Source organism: Myotis brandtii, unplaced genomic scaffold (assembly GCF_000412655.1).
Source record: "Myotis brandtii unplaced genomic scaffold, ASM41265v1 scaffold746, whole genome shotgun sequence".
In the NCBI taxonomy this organism is placed as follows: domain Eukaryota; kingdom Metazoa; phylum Chordata; class Mammalia; order Chiroptera; family Vespertilionidae; genus Myotis; species Myotis brandtii.
Window position 1 is genome coordinate 145,018 of NW_005370976.1, and position 9,163 is coordinate 154,180.

Below are 9,163 nucleotides of genomic sequence, written 5' to 3' on the forward strand. Positions count from 1 at the left end.
GGGTAGTTAATCACTTTAACTACAAACAATCACGCTTAAGCTACATAATCTTTACTCCCTGGAATGGAGATAAGAAACGCCCTAACCTTTGCAATAGAAATTGACAGGATTAAAATCGACTGGTATAAATACAGATGTAACAAGACAATAAACATCAGATCCTGATCAGATCCTAACCAGAACTTTGGCTGGAGATCCTGGCTAGAGGTCCTGACTAGGCTGCTGATCAACTGAAAGCTGTCTCCATGTCATTCCTTCTTTGCCCACTCCGTCCACACCTTTGGGGACCCCTGGACCTGCTGGGGTTAGACCCCAGCAGAAATCACACTTCACAATAAATTCCAGAAACTACAATACCCTGTCTTGTTTCTTTGGGATCAAATTTTTCAGCTTTCCATGAATACAACAATTGGCAAATGACCATAAATATCTATTGATAACCATTTATGAAAATCTTTTGCCAAATTTGTAGAAGATGAACATTGCCACTGATATTATTTGATCCGTTGCTTCAGAAGGAATGTTCTCTTGGTGAAAATGTACAGGGTAACATTGTATTTATTTAGTTATAAATTTTTGGTCATACAAGACCATCATCTCCTCTCTCTTCTGATAGTCTTCAGGATTTTATTATCTTCTCTATGTCAGTTTCTTTACATTTTGCATAGTTAATAGATTACCACAGAATATTTTTTGTGTGTTCAAGGAACAATTTTAAAACTTGTTTTACTGCATGCTGTTCAAGGCTTGTTTTGGCTGATTGCTAATATTTTTGTGTCTAATTGAACTCATCTGAAAGTTCACCTTACAAAAAAAAAAGATGTCAGAAAAGAAAAGTCTCATACATTTAAGATTGTTTATTTTACTACTACAATAGCAGGGCCATCTTCTTTCATAGGGGTTGGAGCCAGAAAATGCACCTGAAGTGAGTTTGAAAGATGGTTAAATTCTTACGAATTTATTGTGAATGTTATGTATGTGGCTGAATTTAACTATGTAACTGATAATTCTGCAAATTACTTTCCATGAAGGATGAAATATTTTTAGTGGATTAATTTTAAAAAGTGATCATGTAAGCCTGCATATATAGGTTATTCAACACTAACAATAGTAATTGTTTAGAACTTAGACCAACAGAAGATTTTTGCGAGAAGGTTATTATATCGTTACACTGTTAGTGTTGTTGTGCAAGGAGATAAGAATCAGATTGACTTTTAGTTAGTTTTATTGCTACTTTCAAATTCTTTACAGATGATTCACCTCCTTATGCTTGCATCTGGGTGGACTTCATCTACCTCCTGACACTTGGTACCCAGTGGTTCTGAGTGTCCAGCTGAGTCCTCAGGAAAGGCATTCCAATGGATCTGACTATTCTGGGTGAGTCAACACCTGGAGTAACCATGGTGAGAGTTTAGGTTGAGCCTCTGAGGAGGTGTTGGTATTGACTGTGGTTCTGTCAGAGGTGAGGAAAGTGGTCCCAAGCAATGTTCTGGGAGGCATCTGAAGAAGAAAGATCCAAGCCGGTAGGAAAATGTTGTACATAGAATTTCATAGCTTCTGCTGGAGGAAAGGAGTACTGCAGAGAACCCTGTGTAATATTTTGATAAAATAAACATATCTATTTGTTCTTAAATCCTAAATCCTGGCACAGAACTTCTAAAATCCTTGGAATTTCCTGGCTAATGTGGCTCAGTGGTTGAGCTTTGACCCAAGAACCAGGAAGTCATGGTTAGATTCCCAGTCAGGGCACATGCCCAGGTTATGGGCTCGATCACCAGTTGGGGGTGTGCAGCAGGCAGCCGATCAATGATTCTCTCTCATCATTGATGTTTCTCTCTCTCTCTCCCCTTTTCCCTTCTTCTCTGTGAAATCAATAAAAACATATTAAAAAACTAAGATTGAGATAATATTAGTTTTTGATATCCAAAATGGATTTGGTATGTTCAGTCACAGAAATGTAGCACATCATGGTCAGGTAGAGGGAGGCTCTGGGATTTAACTTCACAAAGATGCCTTGAGTGTTGGTGGGTGCACAATAGAAACACATTGGGCCCTGGCTGGTGTTGCAAATTGGTCAGAGCATCAGCCCCTGCACTGAAGGGTCGTGGGTTCGATTTCCAGTCAAGGGTGTGTACTTAGGTTGTAGATTTGATCCAAGGCCCTGGTTGGGGGTGAATGCAGAAGGCAACCAATCAATGTGTCTCTCTCACATTGATGTCTCTCTCTCTCTCTCTCTCTATCTCTCTCTCTCCCCCCGCTTCCCTTCCCTGACTCTCTTCCATTCTCTATAAAAAAATGAATGGGAAAAATAACCTGGTGTGAGGATTAACAACAACAATAAGAGAAACCCCTTGGGTTTCCATAGGCCTGCCATAGCAGAGTGAGTTGACTCAGGCTTGAAGTAGTGTGGACTGCTGGGCCAACTTTCAGAATAGTGGAGGTAAACTCAGGGGTTCTGCATCCAGCAAAATCCTTGGTAATAGCATCAGCAACTCACAAACATTGTCCCTGCCAAAAGTCTAGAACCCAAGTTAACTAGTCAATTCAGCAGTGATATCCTGCAGAATGTTTAGCAATTAGGTGTATGAAGGATACTGCTCAGGAGACCAGCAGGAAAAGCCTTTCTCAAGGAAAGGCCTTCTGAGTGATTAAGCATTATTTTTTCCAATAGAGACTACACACTTTATAAAAGGATGTTTAAATTGTCAGATTTAATTAAGTTTAAACTGAATTGAGACTGTAATTTTTTTTTCCTGCTAACCATGAATGGAAGTGGGGGGAGGGAATATTACATTCTAGACTAAAATAAGGAGAGTGAAACATTTCTCTATATCATCTGATTTTTACTGTGCCCTTCTGCAAGGTCATTCAGATATATTCTTGGGTGAGCTTTTCAGAAGAGGAAAGAGGACCAGAGAAGTACATACTAATTTACCTTTTTTCTCTTCCTCTCTCTTTTTCCCATCCCTGTTTCCTTGCCTGCTGTTCAGTTGTTACTGTTACTGTGATGGTGTTCTGGACAATTTGCATACTCCTCTATTATTAGTGTAGATACCCCCATTCAGCAACCCTTTACTGAAGATTCTGAAGGGGGATTATAAGACATTTTGGCGGGGTGGAGGGGGTGGGGGAAGCTAGCAATCTGAATCTGTGCCAGTAATCTGCCTTCTAATGCATACTCTTGCTAGCCGATAATTAACTCCATTGATGCCTGTCCTGCCTTGCAGAACCTGTTTCCCGGAAAACTCCCATTTTACAGAGGCCATAAACCATGAATGAACCATACACAACCCCCCAAAGGGGATTATCAGCACTGGCACCAGGCCAGGCCTTTGGGTGTAATCTCATGTCCCCCATCCCAACACATGGGGTTTTTCGCAAAGCCCAAGAAAGATCCAGAAGCCTGCCATATTTGAGGGACAAAGAAACCAAGGTTATAAAAGGAAAGTTTCACCCATATTCACTCACTCAGGCTTTGGAAAAACAGACTCCCCTGAGTCACTGTACTAGTACATCTGAAAATAATGGGTTCTTCCTGAATCTCTGAGTACTCTGTGTATTTTCTGGTCACGTGGTAAATTCTGTAACAATTCACTATGTATGAAGTCCTATGATAAATACAGGGTATGTGAAGAAGGAAAGGCTGGCCTTCACCTACACACAGAGTGCAGGAGAAATAGGCACTTAAATAAATGGTTGTTATAAAATAACCATTAAAAGAAAAGGAGCAGAGACTAACTTTTATACTGATTCTTCTGAGGCCTATGTCTGTGAAGCCATCCCTGACCCCCAATCAGTTATATTCTCTTTATCTTTGGTTAACAGTCTACGTTGTATTTCTATGCCACTCACCATACTTTTTTTGGGTCCTGTGTTCATTTTTCCTACCAGCCTATGTACATCTTGGGAACAAGATCTATCTCTAATTCACTTCAGAAAGCTCTGGGTCCTGGAAAAATTCTAGATACACAGAAATGTTGAGTGTGAAACAATGTCATTCTCAGCCTGTGCAAAGATATATATTCAAAGATGTTCATTGCAATGCAATTTATAATAGTGGAAATTTAGGAACCTGGTTGCCACCTGTTAGAGATCTGTTTAAGTACAAATAAATGTACATTATTCAGGCATTAAAATTATTAAATAGACCAATATTGTTGATATCAAAAGATGTACTTAGGAAATTTTGAGTGAAAAGGAGATTATAGGATAGTAGATTATTATATATGCACAATTATACATATTTAATTATATGTCCAAATGCCTCAAAGTATTGTCATTAAACTGTTCACAGAAGTTTATCTGAGGAGTGGGATTTTGTGTGTTTTTAATTTCTTTTTGTATGTTTTTCCAACTTAAAATTTTTTTCAATGAATAAATGTTATTAAAAGCAATGGGCGCACCATGCAGTGTGCAGATGATATTTTACTGAGTTGTACACTTGAAACCTATACCCCAATAAATTCAATAAAAAAAAATAAAACAACAACAGCAACATAGATTTTTAAAAATTTCATCAAAATCTGATTGCACAGACATTCCTGTAGATGGCCAACCCTTAATTTAGGCAGCACTCATGTAGGCAGGTCTGCAGGAGGGGACAGCCACACCCATGTTGGAACCATGGTTTACAATCAGTGTGACAAAGATGTCAGCGTTTGGAGTCCTCAGGGCAGGATTCATCAAATTGAATATGCAGTGGAAGTTGTCAATCAAGGTTTAGCCACAGTTGGTCTGAAATAAGAAACCCCATGCAGTGTTGGTTACACTGAAGAAAGCACACTCAGAACTTGCAGCTCACCAGAAAAAATTCTCCATGTTGACATATTGGTATCTCAATTTTGGGACTTACTGCTGGTGCTAGACTGTTATGTAATTTTATTCTCCAGGAGTGTTTGGATTCCAGATTTGTATTCCACAGAACTCTTCCTGTGTCTCCTCTTGTATCTATAATTGGAAGCAAGACCCAAATACCAACACAAAGATATGGCCAAAGACCCTATACTATTGGGCTGCTTATTGCTGGTTATGATGATATGGGCTCTCTTGTTTTCCACACCTGTCTATCTACTAAATATTTTGACAGCATATCTGTGTCCATTGGAGGTCATTTTCAATCAGCTCATGCTTACTTGGACAGACATATGTCTGAGATTACGGAATGCAATTTGAATGAACTGGTTAAGCATGGTCTGCATGCTTTAAGAGAGACACTTCCTACAGAACAGGACCTAACTACAAAGAATGTTTCCATTTGAATTGTTGTTAAAGACTTGGACTTTATCATTTATAATGATGATGATGTGTCTCCATTCCTAGAAGGCCTTGAAGAAAGGCCACAGAGAAAGGCACAGCCTGCTCAACCTGCTGATGAACCTGCAGAAAAGGCTAATAAACCAATAGAGCATTAAGTGATAATCCTCCATTCTATATGTGTATTACCAAACATGTAAGAACACAAGAACATGTATTCATGATAATAATCTATACTTTGAACCAAAAGGTGTAGTGGTGGAATGGTATGTTTTAGGAATCAGACCAGATGTGAGTTCTTTTTAAGCAACTTCACTGAAACCATATACTAGGAAACATTTTTTCTTTGAGAGGGTCTATATAATCATTTTCTAGAAAATATAGTTATATGTACTTATGTTTTTATATGAAGAACATAGTATCTTTGTGGTTTTAAAGGAAATAGTGAAATGAAATTGCTTTATCTGCCGGGAAAAATATGAATGGCCCTTTCCTATTATGCATAGGAAAGTCTCCCACTTAAAAGAATGATCTGGCCTCAAATGTCAATAGTGAAGTTGAAAACATTTATCAAAATTAACCTCATAAGGTTCTTTACTTCCATCTGGTGGTTAGAGAAGGTCTTACAACTTCCAAGTAGCTCCAGAAGAAATTCAGATGATTAAAGTAGGGCCTCAGCAATAAGATGGAAGACCATAAGATGTATAGTTGTAGTTTGAACAGGAGGCAGGGGAAGACTGTGGAAAATTTGTGGTTGACAGGGTCTGTGATGATATTACTAAAACTAATATTTGGTTGTGAGGCTTGCATTTTGTATTTGTAAACATTACATTAATATTTTCAATTTCATTGTGACTCTAGAGACCAGAATAACTACGTGCTGAGGCAAGAAGGGCATCATTTGCAGGCCCTAGGCTTTCTTTTTGACTCCACCTTTCTTACCCTCAACCTGAAGGCTATGCAGAAACAAGTTTATTTTTGTTCTGCTCATCAGTTTTACCTATCTTTTTTACCCTCCAGTTTTCTTTTTCTAACTATTTCTTACTACTGAGTGACCCATCTGACAGAAATGTCTCACGCTCCTCTTCACTGCTCTCAACTGAGTGTGGGCCACTGCTTACTTTCCTGCCTGCTGGTCACCTCTAGAAGACCTATGTTCTGTCACCTCTCAAAAAAATGCATGTCTTTCCAACAATTATAGGAATCTTATGCAACCTTTATTTATTTTTTGCACGTTCTTTTTTAAAATATGTTTTTAGGGAGAGTGATGCTGGACCCGGAAGATGGCGAGCGGCAAGAAGGTAGGGAGGGAGAGTGTGTGAGAGAGTCAGGGAGCGATAGAGGAGTGTGTGGATGTGTGTGGGTGTGTGTGTGAGTGAAATAGGGACAGTTAGCTCCTACAGGTCTTCCAAGAAGCTGCCAACCCAGACAGTCTTAGATGGCAAAACCCTGCTGCCACCGCAAACACCCCGGGGAGCACACCGGCGGCACAGAGACCACGCCATCTTGAAGAACAGAACTGCTTGAGACTAGGATCCTTGCCTCGCCACCACCCAGTCTGGTCTCAGTAGCAAACCGGGACCCTACAGCCACTTGGGTAAAAGACCTGCGACCACAGCTGCAGATCCAGGGACACCTAGACTCCAGGCACCCTGGCCACAGATTTCTGTGATTCACAAAGCCAATCCCCTTCCCCGCTGGCCCTGTGGCAGTGGCATAGGAACTACCAGACCCTGGACACACAATCAGGCTTTCTTCCCACACACAGTAGCGGCAGCTCTACCTGAATTTGAGCTTTGGTGTGCAGACACGGGAAGTTTGTTTCCCATGACCAGGCTCCCCACCCAGGTAGGGAAGACATATACAGATGAAAGAACATACCATGTTCATGGATTGGTAGAATCAACATCATCAAAATGTCCATACTACCCTGCCCTAACCGGTTTGGTTCAGTGGATAGAGCGTCGGCCTGTGGACTGAAAGGTCCAAGGTTCAATTCCAGTCAAGGGCATGTACCTTGGTTGCGGGCACATCCCTAGTGGGCGGTGTGCAGGAGGCACCTGATCGATGTTTCTCTCTCATTGATGTTTCTAACTCTCTATCCTTCTCCCTTCCTCTCTGTAAAAAATCAATAAAATATATTTTTAAAAAAATGTCCATACTACCCAAAGCAATCTATAGATTCAATGCACTCCCCATTAAAATACCAACGGCATATTTCACAGACCTAGAACGAACTCTCCAAAAATTCATCTGGAATAAAAAAAAAGACCCCAAATAGCTGCAGCAATCCTGAGAAAGAAGAACAAAGTAGGTGAGATCTCAATACCCACCTGTATTATCAAGCTTTATTACAAAGCCACTGTTCTAAAAACTGCCTGGTACTGGCACAAGAACAGACATTTAGATCAATGGAATAGAATAGAAAACCCAGAAATCGACCCAAACCACTATGCCCAATTAATATTTGACAAAGGAGGCATGAATATACAATGGAGTCAAGACAGTCTCTTCAATAAATGGTGCTGGGAAAATTGGACAGGTAAATGCAAAACAACGTAACTAGACCATGAACTTTCACCATACACAAAAATAAACTCAAAATGGAAAAAGGACTTAAACATAAGACAGGTAACCATAAAAATACTAGAGGAATCCACAGGCAGCAAAATCTCAGACATATGCCGAACAAATTTCTTCACTGATACTGCTCCTAGGGCAATGGAAACTGAAGAGAAAATAAACAAATGGGACTACATCTAAATAAAAAGCTTTTGCACAGCAAAGGAAACCATCAACAAAACAACAAGAAAGCCCACTACATGGGAGAACATATTTGCCAATGTTATCACCAATAAGGGTTTAATCTCCAACATTTACAGGGAACTCCTACAACTTAACAAAAGGAAGATAAACAATCCAATCAAAAAATGGGCAACGGCCGTAAATATAAACTTTTCCAAAAAAAGACGGAAAGAAGGCTAAGAAACATATGAAAACACTAGAAGCCTGTTGCAGGAGGATTCCTGCAAGAATAGGGCTTCGTCGGGCCGATCTCGCTGCCAAGCCCCTCTGCCCAGGGCCGCAGACAGGGGTCCCACCCACCCAGGGCCGCACACAGGGGTCCTGGCTGGGGGTGGGGCTTAGGCAACGCATCCACTCTGCCAAGCCCTGCCACCCAGGGCCACACACTGAGTTCCGGGGTGGGGGTGGGGCTTAGGCGGCACACAGGGGCCGGGATGGCGGCTCACGCTGGCCTGCCCTGCCTGCAGTATGCAAATTAACCACCAACAAAGATGACGGCTAATTTGCATATCACGCTGATTAGCCAATGAGAGGCGTAGCTAAGGTACAGTCAATTACCATGTTTGTCTATTATTAGATAGGATGCTCAAAGTCACTAATCATCTGAGAGATGCAAATCAAAACAACAATGAGGTACCATGTCACACCTGTCAGAATGGCTATCATCAACAAATCAACAAACAACAAGTGCTGGCGAGGATGTGGAGAAAAAAGTAACCACCTGCACTGCTGGTGGGAATGCAAACTAGTGCAGCCACTATGGAGAACAATATGGCGTTTCCTCAAAAAACTAAAAATGGAACTCCCATTTGCCCCAGTGATCCCACTTCTAGGAATATATCCCAAGAAGCTAGAAACACCAATCAGAAAGTATATATGCACCCTTATGTTCATAGCAGCACAATTTACCATAGTTAAGGATTGGAAACAGCCTAAGTGCCCATCAGCAGATGAGTGGAATAAAAAATTGTGGTACATCTACACAATGGAATACTATGCTGTGGTAAAAAAGAAGGAATTCTTACCATTTGCAACAGCATGGATGGAATTGGAGAGCATTATGCTAAGTGAAATAAGTCAGTCAGAGAAAGATAAATATCACATG

At 40.6% G+C, this 9,163-nt stretch overlaps 2 pseudogenes; one reads left to right on the forward strand and one right to left on the reverse strand.

Annotated features, from left to right (window-relative positions):
• The window catches only part of LOC102256065, a 133,795-nt pseudogene that overhangs the window by 64,558 nt on the left and 60,074 nt on the right, over positions 1 to 9,163 (reverse strand).
• Positions 4,624 to 5,419, forward strand: LOC102255165 (annotated as a pseudogene).